Genomic DNA, 26,699 nt, shown 5'->3' on the forward strand with positions numbered 1-26,699 from the left:
CTTGACACCAGATTCAAATCTATGCCCATCAACTCTTTCTAATTTTGTTTTCTGTGTATGTGTGTGTGTGTGTGTTTGTGTTTGTGTGTGATAGGGAAGTAAGGAGATGGGCTTCATAACTAAGATATTGTGCATTTAAAGAGAAAACATCCGCTAGTAAATAAAAGACAGCTTTTTAAAAGAACAGTTCTTTAAAAGAGTTATGTGTTTTGCCATTTTGCAGAAGTGATAATAAAACTGGTTATTCATTGATCTCAGAGACTTGGCTACAGCAAAAATCAAGTAAGAGCATGAACATTATTCAGTGAATTCATCCATTCTGAAAATTAAAGCCAGAAAAACCCCAGACCCTTAGAAGCCTCCCAGGAGCCTTTTTGTAGCTATCAGCTTGATTTTCTACATTTGTTCTAAATTACTTGAACAGTGGTTTATATTTACCATCCTAAAACTTTCTCTTGCTTTTGACTAAATTCACTTTAGAGAAATAGTAACCTCTGACTCTATATTCATAAATTTTGTATGTGCCAATTCTTCTGTGCCACTGTTGTCATCTTAGTGTTCAAGGCTTTTGCTTTCTTCCCTGGATGTTTTTAATACATCCTTCTCTATTTACCTATGTGTGACTTTTTAAATTTATTGTGGATACTACATTCTTTAGTTGCTGGCTTAGTTTTCTCACACACCAGAGTGATTAGGCAGTCCCTCTCTTGGACTCCTCAGTGGCAATCTCTTGACTTCCATATCTCACCAAACATCTTTCCAAGTCCTCCAGACAAATTCAGGTTATATTACCTATCACTTAGGGCCCTAAGTCCACTTAGGACGTCATAACGTCCCCTCTAAGGACATTTTTCCATCGAATCCCACCCCCATCATTTCCTTTTCAGTCCAAACTGAAATCATTAAAAAGTGCAAATCAATCATTTTCTCTCAGACTATCCTAAGAAAATTGAACGTTGCTCTTTAATTTGGCTTTTAATGATAGTGGTAATAGTTGTATTCTGGAGATATGTGGGCATGTGTATTTTTATAGGTTCCAATCCTTTAAACAAAATTTACTTTGCCTATTCAGTCTATTCAATGTAATTACCAAAGTCACAGAGAAAGCAGTCCCCAGTTAATGTTTAGTCAGGTTGGGTCATGGTTGTCTGAGGCTCGTGGCTGGAATTCTTGCTAGTTCCTCTGTCATATCTTGGTGTTATAATGATGACCAGTTTTATTTAAATATTCCTACCACTTATATTTCAAAATGTATTATCTGGTTTGTTTGGGCTTCTTTTTTTCCTATTTTAGTCACAACATTCTTAAACATTTTACTATTAAGTGTCTTTTTGGTTGGGATAAAATAGTCAAGGACATTAAGATGAAAATGAATGAGTATTTATCAATAGCATGTTTTTTACTATATGATTTTATATTAAGTAATCTGTTCTAATGCTATACTCCTGGAAAAATAATGTAATGATTACTACATTGAAGAACAAAAAAAAACTTAAATATCTTGATAAGCTATGTTAGATACAGTGTAAAAGATTTCAGTCCATTTTTATGGCTTTGTTTGGCTTAAATGGAGTGTTCAGTTAATAATACTATGACTTATGTCTTCTATTTTATTTATTTCACAGATAGCTACACCATTAACTACCCCATTTTTCAGGAAATTTGCTATGTAAACTACTAAAAGAATTCCCACGAGAAATCTAATTTCCACTATGAAACACAGTTTTGTAATTTACATATATTCTATTATTACACTAGGTAATGATATGTTGTAACCTATGCAAGTATATAAATGAAACACTAGGTTTTATTTTAGAAATATACAGAGATCTTTTGTTTCATATTCTTACCATTTTACCCTTTTACAGCTGAAACAGGGATTATCTTTTTTCTTCCTTTTTTTTTGCATTTAAAAGGAAGCTTCCCTCCTTTAGTTCACAGAAAGTTACCCATTTTTAATACTGCTTTCTATAATGTTCTCCATAGTCTATATTTTGTATAGGTAGAACACTGAAAACAATGAAATTGTATATAATATATATATATATACACAAAATTGTATTTGTTTATTGATCTCAAAATTGTGTCCATGCATGTCCATTATACATTCATACATATTAAATACCTACAGCAAAAATACAATGAGGGCTTGAAAATATTGGTAAGTTTTTTCACCTGAACTGTTATGTCTCATTTTTAGTTTAGATATGCTATTTGCCTTTATTTTTCTTAATTAACAAGCATATTAATTAACTGGTAGGTATTTCAATAATTGTTCAGAGGGGAAATATCAAGATTAATATATTTTGTATATAAGGTTTATAAACATCTAATAAATTTGCTCTATTGGAATTTTTCTTTTTTTCCCCACTTAGAATTATTTCCACTCTTAACATCGATTTCTAGATGATTGTCTTCAGCCAAGACACCTCCTCATGATTCCAACTTCTTACTTTACATCATCACTCAGATATCTAAAAGGCATTTCAATTCAATATGGCAGATAGAACTCTCTGTACCTACTTTACTATTTCAGTTAGTTTCCTAACTCCATTCTTCCAGGTACTTGATTCAAAAATCTTAGACTCATTCTTGAATCTTCTCTTCCTTTCATACTGAATATTCTATTAGGGAAACCTATTGGTTTTCCTTCATATTATATCCAGTATCTGACCATTCTTCTCCATCTTCACTTATAGTTCAAGCCTAGATCATGATAATAGATTCCAAACTTGTCTCTCTGTTTATGCCTTTGTTTCTCTTCAACCCCCGCCAGGTTTGTTCTCAAAACAATAGCTAGAGCGATCCCATTAAAATATAGTCACATCATTACCCTTCTGCTCACAAAACCCCTTGGCTCTTTATTTTACTTAGAACAAAAGTTGAGATCCTTAATAATCAACAAAATCTTACATGTTATGGAGCCTTGTAATTCTCTGACATCATCTCCTGATAATCTCCTCCTAACTTACTCTACCCCAGGCACTGGTCTTGACTTGCTTTGAATAGACCAGGTAATTTCTTCATTAGAGCCTTTGCAAATTGCCATTCTGCTGCCTAGAATAATCTTCCTTCAAATATCTATATGATATTTTTCCTTTGCCTGCTTTAGGTCTTATCCATATGACAGCTTCTCAATGACACCTTTCATGTCAAATATTATAAATATCCTCTGGTACTTCTCACCTACTTTTCCTATTTCTCTTTAGGTTTTTATTCTCTGCCTCTCTTCTTGAATACATTTTTTATGAAGGCCAGAATTTTTTTCCTTTTTATTTTCACTAATGTTCCCTAGTGTTTGATACATAATAGATGCTCAATAATATCTGGTGGATGTATGAATAGTTTTTGCTATTCCTTTCCCTAAAGGGGGGGAGGAATTTGAATAGGGTGGGAGAGGATTGCTTAGTATAAACAAAGAATGCAAGTACTCAGCTCAAGGTTCTAAAAAGCTACTCTGAGTTACAGCGATCCTCACCTTTCAATCTCTTTTTTTCACAGTGGGTCAAGGAGCAAGAGATCCTTCAGGTTTGAAAACAAGATAGCAACCCACTTTAAAATCCCATTCTTGTGTTTTGTTGAAAGAATATTCTGATTGGCGGGTATGGGAAATAGTGTCTCCAAAACAAGTTTACTCATTGAAAGCTTGTTGGCCAAGGAATCTATGAGATGGAGAGAATATGGATACTGGAATTAAAACAAAACAAAACAAAACAAAACAAAACAAAACAAAAACTAGGTCTGGTTTGCTAATGTAAAATTCTCACTATTCACTAGAATTTTTAATGCCCCACAAAGCATTAAGTTCTTGTAACATCTGGATTTTTATAACAAATTTCAGTGCAAGGGATACAAAGATCATAATAAGATATATGGAATATCTCTTCCTTTTCCATTTTACCCTAAACTAGAAGACAATCAATGATGGGAATCAATAGGCTTCATCAATCTGAAACAGAAAGAGTGGAGGCAATTAACTTAAAATTCTTCTCAATTCAACCTTTAGTGGCTGGCCTATTGGACATGTCTGGTCCTTTCTGTCATCAATCCTCTGGAGGCATCAGAGAATGAATACTCATCACAACAGCCCTGTTATTTTCCTTGAAAACATTGTGCCTGTATGTTGAAATCACAGTATGCAATCTATTTATTGAGTTGGTCACAAAGGAAGAGTCCTAGATAAGTCATTATATAAATTTGACATTATATTTTGAAAAGATTTACTTTTCTTTTATCTATGAAACTTCATTATTATGCTTTTATAAGACATTATGGGTGCATTAAGATATGAAGATTGCTTAATATTGCGATCTCCATGCATAATTTATGCTTAGAGCAAAGAGAACTTTTTTGAACACCTATGGCATAGCTCTTCTTGTAAGATAATACAGTTACAATCCTCATGATTTGCTAGGTGAGAAAAAATCCACCAATAAGAATACCAAAATTGTTATTAGGAGTGAGTGGCATACTAGGATTTTTGAGATTTTGCTCATTGAAACTATCTTTAAAATAAACTTTATTTTGCAAGTGTAGACATGATACTCTAGTAACTTAAATACAAGAAAGGAATAAGTTTAGCTAAATGATTTATTACTACTTAACATTAGAAAATAGTTTGAATTGTGTAAATAGCTGCTTTTACACATTAAAGAGTAACAGAATTAGAGTATAGCTAGAATATAACTAGATACTGGAATATATATTGTTATATGGTTTACAACGTGATTGTTACTTTCTATAATTATTACCATAACTCTGTGAAATTAGTTCCTGTGAAATTAGATTTGCCTTTGAGGAAATCTGAGATCAACCTGGTTAATGCATATTCAAAGCCATACAAGCCGTAAGTGGCAGAGTGAGGATTCAAACTCACATTCTTTAATACCATTTTTAGAGCTCTTTATAAGACACTGAAGGAATATGTAAACTCCCCGATTCTCTGTGTGTGGAAAGAAATATCCTCCAGTAAATTGTTCTGTCTAATTTTACTGCATAATTAAGCAGATTATAGGATAAATTAATGTGTTGGCACAGTTAACTATTTCTTATTTACTTTTCTTTCCCTGTGGAGTCTGCTACTCTGCAGGAGGTCTTTTAAATGGAAACATTCCATTAACTTTCTTAACACAGAGGTGGGAGACAAACACAGCAACTAATACAACGATAATAGCTACCCTTAGGCACCTTAACAAGTTGTCACCTCAAATATTAGCAGTAAATCATGGAAGGAAGGTGACAGTAGGGGGAAGCCAGAAGATAGTCTTGCATATTTTTTTCTCAAAATGTGATCTGCTTCAGAATCCTGAGGATGTTTATTAAACACACAGATTCCTGGGCTCCAGCCTAAACTACTGAATCCGAATTTCACAGCTGGGTCCCAAGCCTGTCAGTTCTAAAAGCCCCCTACATGATTTTTTTTTTCCATCCAGGCACATTAAATATTAAGACTGATATCTAGTTCATTCTGAGTCAACAGACTTCAGATAGTACCCTTTCTCTGCATGTAGGGTATTCTGGCTAATTTAAACACGAATTTACTGAAAGATTTCAAAAGTTTATTGAAGCAGAAGAAGCAGTACCAGGAGAAAGAAGGAACAGTTAATCCTTGGGGTCTAGGAAGAGCAAACCACAACATGAACAATCTGTTCAGGGCATTGTAGCCCGAAAGCCTTTCAGGATTACAACAGTGCAGAGCTAGCCTCTTATCTAATGGGTATCTGGCCCCCCAGACCACGCTGGATCCAGTGGGGAAAAGACCATTCCAGTAAGGAATCTGGATGCTATTAGAAAGGAGAGTTAATGCTGAGAGCAGTCTAAACATAACTGCCCTCTGTATAGTACATACAAGTTTAGTTTCATTACTGATGCCTGATATGCATTCTGCAGGCAGCCCCAGTAAGATCTAGCTGGAAGGGGCCTCCACTTATAGAAACAATAGAAAACAGTTTAATAGAAAACAGTTTAATTACTAGCTATGAACTCTCAGGCCATCAGTGAGTGCTGGAGCTTTGAAAGGTCTCAGTCCAGCCTACCTCAGCCCTTTGGTGGTCTTTTATAGCCTCAAAGCTTTCCTTGTGGACACTAATCATTCCCTTACCCTCACTACAAGAGAGCCTATCAAGTTCTAGGTGATAGCTCCCAAGTTTGATTAATTCAGTAAGATTTTGCCGTGAAAATATAGAAAAAATAAATTACTTTTATGGAATAGTACTCACTTTAGTTACTGATTGAAGCTTAATTATTCATATAACCATAATCCCCATGCCATCAGGGTTCCATTGTGTGCCTGCTGCCTTACCATTCCTTCTACCTAGAATACTCCTCCTCCGGATCATCATATTTTGGGGTCCCTATCAGCATTCATATTTTAGGTCAAGAAGCCCTTTCCAACCATCAAATCTCCATAAGCTGCTCCTACCTTCCACCATGCTTTCCCTGACTCATCATTCACTGGTCCTGCGTTTCTTTCATAGCACTCATAATTATTTCAGATCATTTATTAGCAAATTGGTTTTACCCGTCTAGTATGATTAGAACATTAACCACCCCCCTCCTTGCTGCATATATATACCCAAATAAAATGGAAAGTATTTGCCTTTGTTTTGGCATGCCTGAGAGTGCATCTTATTTTGAGTAGGATGTCATGAATTTATACTTCTTACTTGAATTCATAGTTCTCATAACGCTACTCTCCTTAGCAAGGGACATGGAAAGCTCTTCTTTTTCATCCTGTCTTTAAAGCTCTTCTTTTCCATCCTTTTAACATTTCACCATCAACCCTGTACTTTAAACACATCACTATGATTTAGAGTTTGTGGAATATGCCAGCTATCCCATTTTCTACGAAGATTTCTGTGTTCTTTGCCTTCACAAAGAGTTCAGTTTAAAGGGAGAGAGAAAAAGAAAGAGGGAGAGTGAAGCTGACTGGATTGGGTGGCTAGACAGTTCATGATTTGTCTCTCTTATTTTCGTTTCATGGCTAAATTTTCTCCCTAGACTTCTTTGTCTTTCTCTAGCAAGAGTTTAATTGGGTATTACAACAGTAAAGCAAAATGTAAGTCAGTTTCACCATAAGTCATGAATGTTTAAATTTTAGGCAATGATTAGTAAAGATGAGAGAAGTTAGATCTGAAACATATACTATGTTGATTAAAGTAGTGTTTGCACTTTTATTGTCAAATATAATTATGTTTTATATAATGAGATAATATATATAAAATTAGATTATATGAATGTATAAATTATATTTAATTAAATATGTCATATATTTTAGTATACTTAATATGATATAATTTTATTTTATTTTACTCTTGCTTATGACAGGACTATTAGACCTTACAGATAAATTCCACTGCCTATGAAATTGAGACAACCAGGGTTTTTCCATTCAAACACATGTAGTCCTTCAAGGGACTCTGTAAACCCCTTCTTAACTATTTGGACAATTTAAAAATGTCACTCTCTGTTGATTTACACCAAGTTTGATTTATCTTTTTTTAAAAATTGCAAACTAATGTTATTATTTACCTCTAATATTTAAAATTTTTTTTATTTATTCATGAGAGACAGAGAGAGAGAGGCAGAGACACAGGCAGAGGGAGAAGCAGGCTCCATGCAGGGAGCCTGACGTGGGACTTTATCCCGGGTCTCCGGGTTCACACCCTGGGCTGAAGACGGCGCTAACTGCTGAGCCACCCGGGCTGCCCCAATTTACCTCTAATGTTATAGGAAAAGCTAGTAAAGCTTGTTTAGCTAACTTTATTGAAATATAATTTGACGAAAAGTTGCAATTTTTTTGTACTGTACCAATTTTAATCTTTTATTATTTTTTATAATTATTTTTTTATTGGAGTTCATTTTGCCAACATATAGCATAACACCCAGTGCTCATCCTGTCAAGTGCCCCCCTCAGTGCCCGTCACCCAGTCACCCCCACCCCCACCTGCCTCCCTTTCCACTACCCCTTGTTTGTTTTCCCAGAGTTAGGAATCTCTCATGTTCTGACTCCCTCACTGATATTTCCCACTCATTTTCTCTCCTTTCCCCTTTATTCCCTTTCCCTATTTTTTATATTCCCCAAATTAATGAGACCATACAATGTTTGTCCTTCTCTGATGGGCTTACTTCACTCAGCATAATACCCTCGAGTTCCATCCACGTTGAAGCAAAATGGTGGGTATTTGTCGTTTCTAATGGCTGAGGAGTATTCCATTGTATACATAGACCACAGCTTCTTTATCCATTCATCTTTCGATGGACACGGAGGCTCCTTCCACTCTGGCTATTGTGGACATTGCTGCTATAAACATTGGGGTGCAGGTTGTCCTGCCATTTTACTGCATCTGTGTCTTTGGGGTAAATCCCCAGCAGTGCAATTGCTGGGTCATAGGTCAGGTCTATTTTTAACTCTTTGAAGAACCTCCACACAGTTTTCCAGAGTGGTTGCACCAGTTCCCATTCCCACCAACAGTGCAAGAGGGTTCCCCTTTCTCGACATCCTCTCCAACATTTGCTGTTTCCTGTCTTGTTAATTTTCCCCATTCTCACTGGTGTGAGGTGGTATCTCATTGTGGTTTTGATTTGTATTTCCCTGATGGCAAGTGATTTGGAGCATTTTCTCATGTGCTTCTTGTTTTTTCTCTTGTTGATATGATCTATCACACTGATTGCTTTACGAGTGTTGGACCATCTTTGCATCCCGGGAATCAATCCCACTTGGTCATGCTGAATAATCTTAATGTACTGTTCGATCCAATTGGCTAGTTATCTTGTTGAGAATTTTTGCATCTGTGTTCATCAGGGATATTGGTCTATAATTCTCCTTTTTGGTGGGGTCTTTGGTTTTGGAATTAAGGTGATGCTGGCCTCATAGAACGAGTTTGGAAGTATTCCCTCCCTTTCTATCTTTCGGAACAGCTTTAGTAGAATAGGTATTGTTTCTTTTTTAAACATTTGATAGAATTCCCCTGGGAAGCCATCTGGCCCTGGACTTTTGTGTCTTGGGAGGTTTTCGATGACTGCTTCAGTTTCTTCCCTGGTTATTGGCCTGTTCAGGTTTTCTATTTCTTCCTGTTCCAGTTTTGGTAGTTTGTGGTTTTCCAGAAATGCATCCATTTTTTCTAGATTGCCTAATTTATTGGCGTATAGCTGTTCATAATATGTTTTTAAAATCATTTGTTTTTCCTTGGTATTGGTGGTGATCTCTCCTTTTTTATTCGCGATTTTATTAATTTGAGTCTTTTCTCTTTTGTTTTTAATAAAGCTGGCTAATGGTTTATCAATCTTATTAATTCTTTCAAAAAACCAATTCCTGGTTTTGCATATCTGTTCCACAGTTCTTCTGGTCTCTATTTCATTTAGTTCTGCTTGAATCTTTATTACCTCTCTTCTTCTGCTAGGTGTAGGTTTTATTTGCTGTTCTTTCTCCAGTTCCTTTAGGTGCATGGTTAGCTTTTGTATTTGAGTTTTTTCAAGTTTTTTGAGGGATGCTTGTATTGCGATGTATTTCCCTCTCAGGACTGCTTTTGCTGTATCCCAAAGATTTTGAATGTTGTATCTTCATTCTCATTAGTTTCCATGAATCTTTTTAATTCTTCTCTAATTTCTTGTTGACCCTTTCATCTTTTAGCAGGATGGTCTTTAATCTCCACGTGTTTGAGTTTCTTCCAAATTTCTTCTTGTGATTGAGTTCTAGTTTCAATGCATTATGGTCTGAAAATAAGCAGGAGATAATCCCAATCTTTTGGTATTGGTTGAGACCTGATTTGTAACCCAGTATGTGGTCTATTCTGGAGGAGGTTCTGTGTGCACTTGAGAAGAATGTGTATTCAGTTGCATTTGGATGTAAAGTTCTGTAAATATCTGTGAAATCCATCTGGTCCAGTGTATCATTTAATGCTCTTGTTTCTTTGGAGATGATGTGCTTAGAAAATCTGTCATTTGCAGAAAGTGCCATATTGAAGTATCCCAGTATAAGTGTATTATTATCTAAGTATGTCTTTACTTTGGTTATTAATTGATTGATATACTTGGCAGCTCCCACATTAGGGGCATAAATATTAATTATTGTTAGGTCCTCTTGTTGGATAAATCCTTTAACTATGATATAGTGTCCCTCTTCATCTCTTACTACAGTCTTTGAGATAGACTTTATCTGATATGATGATTCCTACCCCTGCTTTCTTTTGAGGACAATTTGAATGGTTATTGGTTCTCCAACCTTTTATTTTCAGGCTGTAGGTATCCTTAGGTCTAAAATGAGTCTCTTGTAGACAGCAAATAGATGGGTCCTCCTTTTTTATCCAGCCTGAAACCCTGCGCCTTTTGATGGGGTCATTAAGCCCATTCATGTTCAGAGTTACTATTGAAAGATATGAATTTAGTGTCATCATAATACCTATTCAGTCCCTGTTTTTGTGGATTGTTTCTTTGGAGTTCATCTTTCTTTTACAGAGTCCCCCTTATATTTCTTGCAGAGCTAGTTTGGTGGTCACATATTCTTTCAGTTTCTGCCTATCTTGGAAGCTCTTTATCTCTCCTTCTATTCTGAATGAGAGCCTTTCTGGATAGAGTATTCTTGGCTGCATGTTCTTCTCATTTAGGACCCTGAATATATCCTGCCAGCCCTTTCTGGCCTGCCAGGTCTCTGTGGAGAGGTCTGCTGTTAATCTAATACTTCTCCCCATATAAGTTAGGAATCTCTTGTCTCTTGCTGCTTTAAAGATCTTCTCTTTATCTTTGGAATTTGCAAGTTTCACTATTAAATGTCGGGGTGTTGAACGGTTTTTATTGATTTTTAGGGGGGAATATATCTCCTGGATATGAATGCCTGTTTCCCTCCCAAGTTAGGGAAGTTCTTAGCTATGGTTCAAATATGCTTTCTGGCCTTCTGGCCCTCTCAGCGCCCTCTGGAATCCCAATTAAATGTAGATTTTTCCTTCTGAGGCTGTCATTTATTTCTGTTAACTTTTCCTCATGATCTTTTAATTATTTTTCTCTTTTTTCCTCAGCTTTCTTCCTTGCCATCAACTTGTCTTCTATGTCACTCACATTTTCTTCTACCTCATTAACCCTCGGCGGTAGGATCTCCAATTTGGATTGCATCTCATTTAATTGATTTTTAATTTTGGCTTGATTAGATCTAAATTCTGCAGTCATGAAGTCTCTTGAATCCTTTATGCTTTTTTTCTAGAGCCACCAGGAGCTTTATAATTGTGTTTCTGAATTGGCTTTCTGACATTGAATTGTAATCCAAATTCTGTAACTCTGTGGCAGAGAGTACTGTTTCTGATTCTTTTGTGGTGAGTTCTTTCTAATTATTTTGCTCAGTGCAGAGTGGCTAAAAACAAGTTGTACTGGAAAAAGGAAGAAAACAAATAGAAAAAAAAAAAAAACAGAAAAAAAGAAAAAACAAAAAGTAAACAAAAAACAAGGAGGAGTAACCTCTGGTTCTATATACTGTAAATCCCTAGACTTCCCCTGGAGCTTTCCAGTGCTGCTGGGTCCAGAACTTGCTCTTCCCCTGTCCTTCCAGCTGGTCTCTGGGGGAGGGGCTGCTGTGCTGATTCTCAAGTGTGTTCTCCTGGGGCGCTGCCCCACCCCCCACCAGGTACCCAGCTCAGTGGGAGCTGTTTATCCTGTGAGGACCCTGTTACCTGGTGGCCGCTCAGTCCCAGGCACAGGGTAACACCAGGAGGAACAACCCCAGGCGGCGGCCAGCCCTCCAGCCCTGGAGTCAGCCCCGCCCGCACCACGCAGCTCCCAGTCCGCAGGGGCCTGGATGCTCGGGGTCTGGGGGCGCTGACCTGCACAGCTGGGGGGCGCCCAGAGGCAGGAGCGTCCTCGCTGTCCTGTGCCCTCCCGGCCTCTGCCAGCCCCGGGGGAGAGCAGGATCCTGGGCTCCAGGACCACGCAGCCCCTCCGGGAGCCGCCGCCCAGCTGCTCCCGCCCACCAGGTGCGCTGCAGCCCTGCCGGGAGCTGGGCCCGCGGAGTGTGGCGCGCTCTCCCCCCCGGGCACCTCCTCTGTCCATGACCCCGGGAGCCTGGGGCTCCACCGCCCCTCCTGGGATCCTGCCCAAGTTCCCTGCAGCTCCTTTCTGTCCGGGACGATTGTTAAAGTTCCCGCTCCCCCAGCCCGGGCTCTCCTGTCCTGGGGGCTCTCGCTGCGCGGCCTCAGCCCAGCTCCCCACGGCCCCTCCCCCACTGGATTATTTATTTATTTATTTATTTATTTATTTATTATTTTTCCATCCTCCCACCTTGTTAGAAGCACGAGCTCTTCTCTCCGTAGAGTTCCAGCTGTTCTCTCTTTAAATCTCACGCCGAATTTGTAGGTTTTCAGGATGATTTGAAAGTTATCTGGGTAAGTTGGTGGGGACAGGTGACTTGGGGACCCTACTCCTCCGCCACCTTGCCCCGCCCCCCCCAAAGTTGCAATTTTGATAGTAAAAAGATTTTAGATTTCATTAGTTATTCTAAAAAAATGAATTAATGATCAATATTAAATTGATCTTCGTTTGTGAATCAGTGAGTTCTGACCATGAATGATCATAGATTTCCAGTGGAAATATTATAATAATAGTGTTATTTTTAAAAATTTTACTATAAATATTTTATGATCCTATGCATTTATAAAGTTTGGGAGAGAGATCAATGAATATAGTTGAAGTGGGCTTAATTATCCTTAGATTTCTAATTGCTGACATAACCAATATTTAAAATTTAATTATCAATTTGGAATGATTATATCATCTAATTTTAATTATTACATTTTTAGCATAAATTCTAATTTTCTCAGTACTATAAAATATATTATCATTTGTAGCATAAATTCTAATTTTCTCAGTACTATAAAATATATTATCATTTATCTTCTACATGTATTAATGTTCTTGGGAGTGAAAATATTCATATACAAAATACTTCCGTTTATGGGATTAGAACCCGTAGAGAAAATAGAATACTATGACATTTTCTATCATAAAGAAACACACATATTAAAATGAAAGTAATTATAATCAGGAGAAATAAGACTGAGGACATTTGGGGATAATTATGAGTTAACTTTAATAATAATAAAATGAGTTAACTTGATCCATTTAAAATATAAATGTTCATGTGTCATATATGTGTGTATTGGTGTATTTGATTCATAAGGTATATTTTTACTAACTAGCAATATTCTAATATTTCAAGAAGAGCTTTATTTGTATATTTAAGTCATTGAAGTTACAGAAAGACCCTATAGGATCATATACCCTTAGAGTTTACTATCTATTTTGGCAACTACATCACCCTATGTAAAGATAAAAAATGAGGCAAATAATATTCTTCATAAATAAAGCAAAATATTATATATAATGTCAATCTATTTTTAGAAAGAATGTGTTTTGTTATTAGAAAAGGCTACTCTTTGACTAGTTTGAAAAACTTTATGATAGATGGATGATTTTTAATGGGCATAGAAAATCATTCAGTATCAGCAGGCATGGAAACATATTGATGGATGTGACTTTCAAGAAAGTTGATAGAGAGAGATAATAAAGTAAATAAAAATGATCCAGGAGACTGAGGGACTATGAATATGACCAGAGAGGATTCATTGTGTACAGAACAGTGAGGTCTATTTGAAAAGATAATTTAGGATAGATTGTAGGGGATTCTGAAGAGTTAAAGTACTAGAATTGTATATCAATGGTGGGTCTTTTTTCAGTCTTTGAGAGACTGCTTGGAGAGAAAAATTGGATATATTTGTTTTCAACGTATGTCTACAGATCGACCTCCTGATAAAATTATCTGGGGAGTTGCTAAAAATGCATATTCGAAGTCCTAAACCCCAGGCTTCCTATTCATTAAGACTCAGAGAGATCCAGGTCTCTGCATTTTTAGTTAGATCTCCTATATCTTATTTCATGATGAAGTCCCAGAACCACTGGAAGAGCAATCATAGCCAGTGGAGTTCTACTTTGGGGTTACTAGAGACTCACTATCTCATGCCCCTTTCCAGGGCTTGTCTTCAAATGCAAAATGTCTCAAACATCCTAACTCAACGATATACTTGAACAATAGAAGATTTTTCTATACTAAATCTGAAATAATCAGAAATTGTGATTCTCTTCCAACCTGTGTTCAGCGCCAAGGCCCCCAGAGAACATCACCTTTATTAAATTGTCACCATATTAGTCAGGACTTTCTTGATCACATTAAATAGAATCCACGGAATATGCCAACTCAGCAATTCCATTTCTGTTACTATGGTAGAAGAAAAGTTACTTTTTATGAACAAGTTAGTATTTTCACTGGGGATTTTGTTTTTAGGGGTTTTTTAATTTGCATTTTTAAAGAAGTATAAGTTTAAAGCAACATTTAAGAAAAGAAATGCAGTTCCATACCTTTAACTGTTGATAATTCCTTTGGAATTATTTGTTTAATGCCATGTGTTAGTCAGGCATGTGTGGAGTGAATGTGAAGGAAAATGAAGCCTTCAATTTTTTGATCAAGAATCTGTAAATCTTTCTCTTTTTTACCCCTTTGAAAATTCAAATCAGTGCCTCTTGGTATTTACCAAAAGGAATTGAAAACATATGTCCACATAAAAACCTACACTACACATGGATGTTTATAGCAGCTTTATTCATAACTACCAAAACTTGGAAGCAACTCAGATATCCTTCAGTAGGGTGAATAGATTAGCAGATTAATTATTAATGGATTAATAAAAGTACTATCAAGCCATGAAAAGACCCGGAGGAACCTTAAATGTGTATTGTTAAGTGAAAGAAGCCAATCTGAAAAGGCTATGTACGATATGATTCCAACTATGAAGACATTATAGACCATGCAGAACTATGGGAAGAGTAAAAAAAATCAGTGGTTGCCTGAGTTTGGGAAGCAGGATTGGGAAAGAGATGAATACATGGAGCACATAGGATTTTTAGGGCAGTATCTAAAGGTGTATACATATATTTGTCCAAAGGCATAGAATGTACAACACCAAGAGTGAACTGTAATGTAAACTATAGACTTAGTTGATGATTGACCATTGATTATGATGTCTCAATGTAGGTTTATCAATTGCAACAAATGTGGCACTCTGGTGGGAGATTGGAGAAGGCTATGTACATTAGGGGACAGGGCGTATAGGAAAATCTCTGCACCTCCTCTTAATTTTGAGTTTAAATTGCTCAAAAAAAATCTTTAAAAAATTAAACCATTTTCATGAAAATACAAGATTTTCATATCTTGTATTTGCTAGATGTTAATATTTTGTATTCAGAGTTTCTGTACCCTGTGACTGATGAATCTAAGTGTGTGGAAGTTGTCATGGAAAGGTAAATGCTGAATTTGTTTCCTCTATGAATTGATTATTCATGTAAAATCAGTTTTATTGCTACTTTATTGATATTTAAGGCATAAACCCATCTAAGCTGTTCTTGCTTAGAACATTTCTGACACCAAACGTGGTTTTGTTTTGTTTTGTTTTGTTTTGTTTTTGTCGTTGTTTTTCATACCAGTAACCAGTTCTCCAACTCTGGACACTCTGGTTGTCCTAAATTCAACTCTGTTTTGACCCTAAGTACCCAGAGATAGCGCTGACCCCACAGGATAAGGTCTGAGTCTCACAAGACTGCCCCCACTCAGATGCCAGTCATAAGTCCCATATTGCCACTTGTAGTTCTGACCAATTGGATGTAAATTCAAGGGATTCTTAGAATTTCCTCTTCAGATTTGATAATTTGTTAGAACAACTCTCAGAACTCAAGAAAGTGCTTTACTTACTATTGCTATTACTTACTATTATGATATATATTATAAAGGACACAATTCAAGAGCAGCTAAATGGAAGAGATGAATGGGGCACAGTATGTGGGGAAGACCCATGGAGCTTCCACATCCACTTCAGGTGTGCCTCCCTTCCACTGCCTTGATATGTTCATCCATCCAGAAGCTCTCTGAACCCAATCAGTTAGAGGTTTTTAAGGAGTTTTTATTATATAGGCACAATTCATTAATTCATTGGCCATTAGTAATTAACTCAGCCTCTAGCCCCTTTGCCTCTCCCAAGAGATCTAAGTAAGACTAAATGTTCTAATCCCCAATCATGCCTTGGTCTTTCTGGTAACCAGCATTCATCCTAAATCTATCTAGGGGCCCCCAGACACCAGTCATCTCGTTAGCATACAAAAGACACACATTACTCTGGAGATTCCAAGAGTTTTAGGGACTGTGTAACAGGAAGCTAGGACAAAAACCAAATAGGTGTTTTTTATTGTGTTAAACCTGCCACTTACATTTTTTTTAGAGAAAAAAAGATGAAATGCCTCCTGGTTTCTCATGTATATGAAATTTTTTCACTATACTGTCACTAAATTGAAAGTAAAATTTTATGGTTTTGCCTGAACTGTGAGTGTTTATACTTCCCTTGAAACAGATAAAATAAAAATAGACAAGTAACATATTAGATGACTCTGGAAAATATTCATGAAACATTTACCTTTAGGCTTATCTGGTGTAGTCAGGGTTTCTTATTAGTATTCTACTTTTATATGACATGCCCATTTTATATCAGGCTCTTTGTTCCACGGTCTAAATCTAAAGAAATGGTAGCTTTCTACCGAGCAATTAAACTAGTCTTTCTTCTATGGAAATGTGCATTTATTTGATCTACTTTGATAAATAATAATTTAAATGGATGAAGAGGCAGACTGTTCTAGTAATAAATATTAACTAGTAGTAGTTTAGACACTTTTCAAAGCTATACTAATGCACAACTTAATAATATTTAAAAGCAAAAGTCATAAAAAGATGTAGTCATAACAAGACATACTAGAATAAACATCAATAAATCTGCCCCTCTTCCAATCTTAACCTGTCTCTCAATAATCCAGATTCTGTAATAGTAAATATACTCTCAAAGGTGAAACTTAGGCATTTATCAGTCTTCCTACTAGAACATTATACAGTACTATTCCTTTATTGTACATATTTAACAATGTAATAAATTAATTAAATTGAAAGTTAAATTTATTAGATTAATCCTTTATTGTACATATTTAACAATGTAATAAATTAATAAAATTAAAAGGTAGTTTATTAGATTAATTACATGAGGCTGAATTAGTAATTATATAAAACATGGTATAATATTTACACCAATTTAAGAAAAATGATTTTTCTGTATCTTTAATTTTTTTAATATGTCTGAAAACCTTGTAGAATTTACAAGAGGAAATATATCTGCTTTCTGGGTTTTGATTATCAGTATTCTAAATTACAAATGTTTGTACTTGAACAAATTATATTATGGTAATTTTTTCCTTTAAAAGGAGAATATCAATAGTTGAAGAATAATTCAGGCTATTTATCATCATTAAAAAAAATAAAATAACAAGAAATCCCATTTAGGAGACACATTAATCTCCCGTGTAACTCTAGAAGCAAGCAGAATTTTTAAAAAGCATCTTCAAAAATTATATGGAATATACGTCTTCTGTTCTCTAAGAATATATCTCTAACATTCTTCTAAAAAGAAGAACTTAGGCTAAGGCAGTGCTAGATGCTGATGCTTCAGGAAGTGATAAAAAATAAAAATTTTGTTGAAGTTTCCTTTCTAGTGCCTTGAAAGACCGAAAAATATAGGTAGGGGTATAGTTAATTGCGATGATAAAAATTATGTCCTCCTTTGGCACTGTTATGTTAGAACACAAATTGCCAAGTGACAGAGCTGGGATTTGAATCCAGGTTTGTCTGAATCAAGTCCCTGACACATCTGACCACAATACCTTGATATAATAGCCCCCTCTTATCTGCAACAGATATGTGCCAAGACCCCCATTGGATGGCTGAAGCCACAGATGGTACTGAACCCTGTACATATAATGTATTTTTTCTTATAAAATACGTGCCTTTGATAAAGTTTAATTTATAAATTAGGGATAGTACAAGACTAACAACAGTAACTAATAAAATGGAACAACTGTTACAATATACTGTAATGAAAGTCATGTGAACGTGTCCTTCTCAAAATACTGTACTCACCTTCTTGTGATGATGTGAGATGCTCAAATGCCTACATGACAGGATGAAGTGAGGTAAAGGATGCAGGTATTGTGACATTGCATTAAGCTACTCCTGACCCAAGGATATGTCAGAAGGAGGATCATCTTCTTCTGGGCTTCAGCTGCCAGTGGATAACTGAAACCCTGGAAAGGCAACCTGTGGAGAAGAGGGAGCTACACTATATGGCTTAAGAAGGTATTTTGTTTGCCAGATGGGTCCAAAGCCCTATCCCATTCTTCCCAGCTGCATGATTATGGACAAGTTAATTAAACCCTGTCTTAGTTTTTTAGCTCTAAATGAAGATAATAATAATAATAATGCTTACAAGTTTGTTGTGACAATTAAATGAATTAGTACATTTGAAACACTCACAGTTGTCAATGAATCATAAAAAGTGCTCAAGTGGGATCCCTGGGTGGCGCAGCGGTTTGGCGCCTGCCTTTGGCCCAGGGCGCGATCCTGGAGATCCGGGATCAAATCCCACGTCGGGCTCCCGGTGCATGGAGCCTGCTTCTCCCTCTTCCTGTGTCTCTGCCTTTCTCTCTCTCTCTCTGTGACTATCATAAATAAATAAAAATTAAAAAAAAAAAAAAGTGCTCAAGTAATGTAGCAAGTCCTTGAATATAGTTAGCTAGGAGTATGTTTGCAATCAATCATAGAATGCTTTCTGGGAATTAATATTGTTCGTATTATATACTCCATTTTTAAAAAATGCATTTATTGCCACTTGAGTACAATTTCAAGAGGGTTCATTTTTGGTTTTGTTTTTTGCACTCGTTTCTGAACGTTTTGCCATTTGAGAAACTAGTGAGTACAAGTTTCTGGTTTATAAGTAAGTTTGGGGGATCCCTGGGTGGCTCAGTAGTTTAGCGCCTGCCTTCTGCCCAGGGTATGATTGGCGTCCCGGGATCGAGTTCTGCATCAGGCTCCTTACAGGGAGCCTACTTCTCCCTCTGCCTGTGTCTCTGCCTCTCTCTCTCTCTCTCTCTCTCTCTGTGTGTCTCTCATGAATAAATAAAATCTTAAAAAAAAAAAATAAGTAAGTTTGGCTCTTTTGTTCCCAGAACAGTGCAGATTGTTCCAATTTGAACCTTGGCACTTGTTGTTGCTTTGCTGGTAGTATTCACTCTGGATTTTCATAAAGTCATCTCTCTCTCTCATCGTTCAGTTCTCTGCTTCATGTCCCCTCTTTAGCATCCAATCTGACATTCTACTATCACTATAGCAACCTCTCTTGTCATCACTCTATTCCATTGCTGTGTTTTAGTTTCCTCTATTGTTTACTCTAAATACCATTCTTATTTATTTGTTTCTTTATTACCTCTTTATCACCTCATTTCCCTGCTTGAATGTAGGCTCCTTGAGGGCAGGGATCATGTCCTAGGTAGTCCATTCATTTACCTACGTTACCTCCAGGTCAGCTGGCTCTTGAGGAGTAAGGCAGTGCCGGGGAAAACATACTCTGCTCTTTAGTGCTCGTTTAAAACTTTATTGTATAGGAAAACATATTTTGGAGGTTTCTGAATAGTTTGTAGTTTTATCCATTTTTCTAGATATTCTTTATTTTATTGTCACTTTTTAACAAGTGTTAAAGCTAGGTGTCTGAGATCATTTTGCTTCTGGTAAAACTATAGAATTACTTTTATTGAATGGTGTTTTCATATTATGTCCTAGCCCACATGGAGGCATGCTATAAGAAACAGACTCATAAAATTTACCATTACTACTTCAGAAATGGTGTAATTGAGGATTTGACTTTGTTCTCAATATCAGTTAGTCCTTGAAAACAGAAACAAAGTACTTAAAACATAGAGGAGAGAATTTCATGTAAGGCAGTGATTTTATGAGTGATAGAAACACTGAGAAAGTAAATGAGACAATGAGGCAAATGAAAAAGCAGTGACAGACTAGCTGCCAGGCTGGACGAACAAAGTGAGTGAGTGACATTCCTGAGTCCAGAAGGTCCTACACACCTGAAAGAAGGAAGCTGTACCTGAGGTTTGGCACTAAAGCCATGCCAGAGACACAACACCTGCTAGAGACTTAATGGTAGAGTAGTTGGGAAAGAAATATCCTGGTCATTCCCTGTCACCCTCCCATTTCCAATTAGCAAGGACTTTCCCTTGACTGAAGCCAGGCGAGAGTCAGCGGATAGGGGACCCTGGGAAGAGTAGCTTTCATATCAGGCCCCTGAAACCTTGTGCAAAATAGAGGGGTAAGGAATGAGTCTGAAAGCAGACTGTCACCAGACTGGCCTACTGCTCTATGACGAGGCGTAGTAAGTGCAAATCATACTCAGTCCACAATTGACTACAGGCACTAAATTGTGCCACCAATCATCATTGTCTCCTTGTGTTGGTTTCCAAAGAACATGGTCAATTGTTATACCTCTTTTTTTTTGGCATCCTGCATAGGAATCTTCTGGAATGTATTTTGAGTTCCCCAGGTTTATTCCCTAAATATTGTTAGTTACTTGGCTAGATACTGTAGCACAACTGTGAGTTAGTAACATTGATAATCCTTGGTAGCAGTGGCTCTGAGAAAGTGACTCCTGTGATTTGTGGTGCTGCCATCTGACCAGTCATTCCATTGCCCTTGTAGATAAGGCTATTGAAAGGACAAGGTCTGCAGTTGTGACTTACTGAGTTTGTCTTAAAAGTTTTTGACACCAAAACCTATGCTCTTTCAACTGTGCTAACATTTAATACTCCTTTCTAATTCCCTCAAATCCTTTAGCTTGTGTGTTACTTCCTCTGATAAAGTTATTGCCTTACGTCTGTCATAGCACTTAGAACACTATAATATAGGTACATTTGCCTCACCCTTTCTCTTTCTCTTAGGTGCACTGTTTGTTATATCTTTATTTTCAGCACCTAATATAGTGTATGACACATATGACGTGTTCAGTAGACACACTTTGAATAAATGAGTGAATAAAAAAATGAATGAGTAAATAAAACAAGTACCTTGGTTGGGTCAATCCAGTTTCCTTATTGTTGAGGTAAGCAACAGATTTAATACTTCTATAGGAAGAATTTGTTTAAAAATCCCTACTAGCAACATTCAAAGTGACTCAAACCGTTTGAAGAAATGTAATCTCACACACACAAAAATGAATCAAGACTAGTTATGATATGTAAACTTTGCAAAGCAATCATGTCAAGAAGTAGAAGATAAAGATTATAAGTAAAACACAGATTGTGCTGTTCTATAAATCATAATGATATGCAAAATGGATGAATTGCTGCGCAATGTGCTATGATCAGGCATTAGGCACTTATATCTCCTTAACCAGTTTTCTAAATCTGGTACATACCTTTTCTTTGGTGAAATTGTACACTGCTTTGAATAATGACTATATAGATGGGCATTGTGACTCTTCATAGAGTTCATTAAGATAGTAAAGAGACTGAACTGCTTCTGTGCATAAAAATTGCAAAGGACCAGCTGTATTAAAAGGTGCAGAGAGGATTCACAAAAAGCTAGAATTTGCTTTGTGCTTTACTAGACTCCTGGGAGTAATCAGGACCCCCATTTAGTACAGGCACTAAATTGTGTCATGATGCTTTTGTAAAACTGGAAATATTTGTATCCTGGAGGACAGCCAGGATTTTCCTGACCTCATACAAAAAAGCTGGAAACCTAGTTGCAGAGAAAGCTTGATCTTACAATTAAACCATAAGTCAATATTCACAAATTTATGTAAACTTGGCTGTGATAACACTGAGAGGTGTAATTTCAGACTGGTGTTAAAAGAGCACGGTCTTGTTCATTGGTCTATTAAGCAATTCAGTGCATGGCAATTTGGAGGCAGTGCTAAGGCCTATATTCTTTCTCTTTGACTAGAACTGTGTAGACAAAGTAGTGAACTTCTAAAAATGCTGTTAAGTTTTAATGGTGACATTTCTGGACTATAAGATAAGAGAAATGGACTTTGGTGATTGAAGGACTGGAGGAAAGAATTGTGTCAGTGATGCTGAGAAGCTTTCATATTGTTTTGTAGTATGATAGCTTGACTTCAGCCTACAGACAAAGGTATGTGACTTGTGAGGTTTAAAGTATTCATACTATGGGCAGATTTATTATACAGACTGTTTCATTGACATGCTGTTTCTGCCTGTATGTCTATTTGAGATCTCAGGACTGTTTAATTATTTAGTTCATTTGTTCATTATTTAGTTCATTTTTCATTATTTAGTTCATTTGTTCATTATTTAGTTCATTCCTTCTTATTCTTTCAACTGTCAATTACTTATTTCCTTTCCTTTTTAGTCACTAAAAATAAAGCAACATGATGCTCTAAGAGTTCATGGTAACATAAAGGAGGAAGACAACTAAAATGATACACTGAAATTACTAAAACAATAGGCAAAACTTTGAGGAAAGAGGAAATGATTAATTTTCTATATGGGATTTGATAAGTCAAAAAGAAAGACTTCACTAGAGATGATTCCATTTGATGAGTAGCATTCATCTAGATATTGAAAGAAGAAAGGCCTGGTAGGCAAGAGGAAGTTATTACTTGATTGTAAACCAACTTTGAGACCACTGAATCATGTAGGCTAATTTTAATTTATTGCTCCTCTTGCTCCATTACAACCATCTCCACAACCATGTGAAGAACCTCTACCAAGCAGGACCGTATGTCACTTGCAATCCCTTAACTATGTGGATTTCTCTTATATTCTATCGTGTGTCATAATTAGTACTGAACTAGTGTTGTACTAAATTATAAGTTCTGTGTCATCTTTTCCCCCCATAGACGGCACCTGCGTACATGGTGGTCTACTGAGTAAGATAGCCTTGGTATAACTTCATAGGAAGTTCAGAGGATAGGAGGTGGAATACAGAGCTCAATATAACAGTTGTGTGTCCTCACGTGTGGCACTTTGATCTAAAAGGAAAAAATATGAGCCCCAAAATAATACTAACTTAGTATATTATGGAATCATACTTGTCAAAGCATATAGATTAACATAACAATGATTTTATAGCAGGATTATCTAAATTTAAATTTGTGAACATTTTTTAATTCAACTATTAACTAAAGAAGCTAACTACTTCCTTAGAAAATATGGAGCTTATATTAGCATTCCAGGATCTATATAGTTTTTAATGCCTGTTTACTTATATTTTTGCTTACAAGATTCAGAAATTAGTTCACTGATCTCAATTATGACATTGAATTATTTTGTAGTAAATAAATTAATCTGCTTGACCTTTGTAGCATTGTATTAGAAAAGGAGGGAAATACAGAGGTATGTATTTTAGTTTCTAGATTATAGTTAGAACACAGAATAGCTGTTTCTTTGAGTATATATATCTTCTGTGGAAAAATCTTAAAAATTCTTCTGTTCAGGTAGTTTATGGGAATATCTTAGGTTTTCTATGTATAAATCATATCAATATAAAAACATTTTATATTGATTATTTAATTCTCTTATTGCACTGCTCAAAATTCTAATGTTAAATAATAGTGATGATAATTATCATTATAAACTCCCAGATTTTAATGGAAATGATTTTAGGATTTTTATTGCTTATAGTACTTTCTTTTGTTTATGGTAAACAATTTTTTTATCATATTTAAGTTATTTTTGCCTATTTCTATTTTTATAAAGTTTATTTGAAGAATGCATCTAATTCACATGAGTGTTAGTATTTTCATGGGTGGTTATTTGTTTTGATCGTCTTTTCCCCCTGTTTTATTTGTTCTGCTAGAAACTTTTTTTTTTTTTTTTTAGTTTTTGGTAACACTTGGAGTTCAGGAATTTGGCAAGAATATATCTAATATTATAATTTTTCTCATTATACCTCCATTGCTGATCATTTCAATCTAGAGACTCCATTCTTTTTAAGCAAGTGGAATTTTCTTTGTTGTTTAATTATTGCCTTTCCTGCAACTTTTCTTTTTTGTTTTGTTTTGTTTCTGGAAATCCAGTACAAGTTTAATTTTTCAGGGTTTAACCTTGAGTCTTGCGTTTTTTCCCTTATGATATCCATCTCTTAGTATCTTTGGTTTATGCCTTCAGATATTTCTTCCATTTACTATAGCAGATAATTAATATGATTCTCAATTGTGACCATCACTCATTTCTTCTGCTCAAACTTCTAATTTTTATTTTAGTTTCTGAAACACTTCTCTTTTGTGTGGGACTTCTATTTCTTTAATAGAAATTCAGTATATGGTTTTCCACATGAACAGGCAACAAGAAAAAAGATATATTTGACTTCTGCTCACTCCATATATAAAAACCAACTCTAGATAGTCCTAGGAATGAAATGTCAATAATAAAAATTTTAAAATTTTAGTTAAATTTTATTTTATTTTTTTAAATTTTAGTTGAATTTTAAAGACAATTTATCTTTTAAAACTTGATGAGGAGGGGCACTTTGGTGGCTCAGTCAGTTTAAGTGTCTGACTCTTGATTTTAGCTCAGGTCACGATCTCGGGGTGATGAAATCCAGCCCTGAGTTGGGCTCTGTTCTGGGTGTGGAGCCTGCTTAAGATTGTCTCTCTCCGAAATCTCACAGAGGAAGACATAGACATGGCCAACATGCACATGAGAAAATGCTCTGCATCACTTGCCATCAGGGAAATACAAATCAAAACCACAATGAGATACCACCTCACACCAGTGAGAATGGGGAAAATTAACAAGGCAGGAAACCACAAATGTTGGAGAGGATGCGGAGAAAAGGGAACCCTCTTACACTGTTGGTGGGAATGTGAACTGGTGCAGCCACTCTGGAAACTGTGTGGAGGTTCCTCAAAGAGTTAAAAATAGACCTGCCCTACGACCCAGCAATTGCACTGTTGGGGATTTACCCCAAAGATTCAGATGCAATGAAACGCCGGGACACCTGCACCCCGATATTTCTAGCAGCAATGTCCACAATAGCCAAACTGTGGAAGGAGCCTCGGTGTCCATCGAAAGATGAATGGATAAAGAAGCTGTGGTCTATGGATACAATGGAATATTCCTCAGCCATTAGAAACGACAAATACCCACCATTTGCTTTGACGTGGATGGAACTGGAGGGTATGATGCTGAGTGAAGTAAGTAAATCGGAGAAGGACAAACTAACTCTGGGAAACGAACTAGGGGTGGTGGAAGGGGAGGAGGGCAGGGGTGGGGGTGAATGGGTGACAGGCACTGAGGGGGGCACTTGACGGGATGAGCACTGGGTGTTATTCTGTATGTTGGTAAATTGAACACCAATAAAAAATAAATTTATTAATAAAAAAAAAGATTGTCTCTCTCCTTCTCCCTCTTCCCAACTTGTCTCTCTTAAAATATAAAATAAAATACAGACAAAACTTGGGGGGGAGCTAAAAATTTATTAAACAGAACATAAAGAGAACTGACTATAAAATAGAAAATAGAAGGTTGGTAAATTTGATTTTCTTGGAATTAGTAACTTTGATATGTAAAAACACCTTAAAGAAATAAAAAAATAAATTATAGATTGAAAGAATGCATTTTTATTACATACAACCAAGTATTAAATATCAAGTATATAAAAATAAATCCTGTAAATTAAAAAAAGCACAAATAATTCAACAGAATTCAACAGAAAAATGGGCATAAATCAAGAATACCTCTTTACTGAAGAGGTAATATATCTTAGCAATAAACATTTGAAAAAATTTTTAGGCTTAGTGGTGATCAGAAATTGCATATTGTACTATAATGAGTTCTATTTTATATCCATTTTATTGGGAAAAAAGAATAAAAAACTCAATTATACCAAGTGATTAAAAGAATGTGAGTCCTCAGGATCTCTTCTACATTGTTTCTTTAAACATAAATTGGTTCAGATGTTTTGGAAAACAGTTTAATATTATTGTGTTCAGTGTTCCTTGCCTTATGGTGAAGTAATTCTGACTAGATATCCAAGAGAAAATCTTTTCTGTGTACACTGGAGACATATAAAAGGATGTTCAGAGCAGGTGTCTTCAAAATAGCAAATATGTGGAAGCAAATCAAATGTTTCCATAGCAGGAGGGAGGCTGAATCTAGGTGGAATAGACTGTTGTAAAGCAATAAAATTAATAAACTCTAATAGATCAATTGTTAAAATTATGTGTCAGTTTGACTGAGCTTAAGAATGCCCAGATAGCTGGTAAAAATTATTTCTGGATTTTTCCGTGAGTATGTTTCCAAAATAGATTGGCATTTGAATTGATAGATGAGGTAAAGAAGAATGCCTTCATCTCTGAAGGTGGGCATTGTCCAGTCCACTGAGGACCTGAATAGGACAGAAAGGTGGAGGAAGGAGGACAAATTCTATCTCTCCACTTGAGCTGAGATACAAATATTTTCCTGCCCTCATACATTAATGATTCCAGTTTTTGGGCCTTCAGAATTAGACAGGGATTAACACCATCATCCCCCTTTTCCCACCATTATCAGGCTTTTGTACATGGACTGGGACTTACACCACTGGCTCCCCTGATTCTCATGCTTTCCTACGCAGACTGAATTATACCACTGGGTTTCCAGATTCCCAGTTTTCAGACAATAGATTGTGGAATTCCATAGCTTCTGTAATCACATGAGCTAATTCCTATAATAAATATCCTCTTATGTATATCTTTGTATGTCCTATTGGTTCTGGAGAATCCAGAGTAATA

General features: G+C 36.1%; 1 protein-coding gene and 2 long non-coding RNA genes across 9 annotated transcripts in view; 2 read left to right on the forward strand and 1 right to left on the reverse strand.

Annotated features, from left to right (window-relative positions):
• LOC119867955 overlaps positions 1-4,170 on the forward strand; it is a 77,321-nt gene extending 73,151 nt beyond the window's left edge. Inside the window, exon 3 of the long non-coding RNA XR_005385367.1 lies at positions 4,007-4,170. This is a non-coding gene — a long non-coding RNA (uncharacterized LOC119867955). The remainder of the gene's footprint in view (positions 1-4,006) is intronic.
• The window catches only part of LOC119867956, a 32,452-nt gene extending 13,868 nt beyond the window's left edge, over positions 1-18,584 (reverse strand). For both annotated transcript variants that reach the window (XR_005385363.1, XR_005385364.1), the window contains exons 1-3: positions 18,434-18,584; positions 18,041-18,217; positions 3,479-3,662 (exon numbers count right to left, since the gene is read on the reverse strand). This is a non-coding gene — a long non-coding RNA (uncharacterized LOC119867956). The remainder of the gene's footprint in view (positions 1-3,478; positions 3,663-18,040; positions 18,218-18,433) is intronic.
• The window catches only part of SPAG16 (sperm associated antigen 16), a 907,696-nt gene that overhangs the window by 239,706 nt on the left and 641,291 nt on the right, over positions 1-26,699 (forward strand). The gene's annotated exons all lie outside the window — the stretch shown is intronic.

Source organism: Canis lupus, chromosome 37, assembly GCF_011100685.1.
Source record: "Canis lupus familiaris isolate Mischka breed German Shepherd chromosome 37, alternate assembly UU_Cfam_GSD_1.0, whole genome shotgun sequence".
In the NCBI taxonomy this organism is placed as follows: domain Eukaryota; kingdom Metazoa; phylum Chordata; class Mammalia; order Carnivora; family Canidae; genus Canis; species Canis lupus.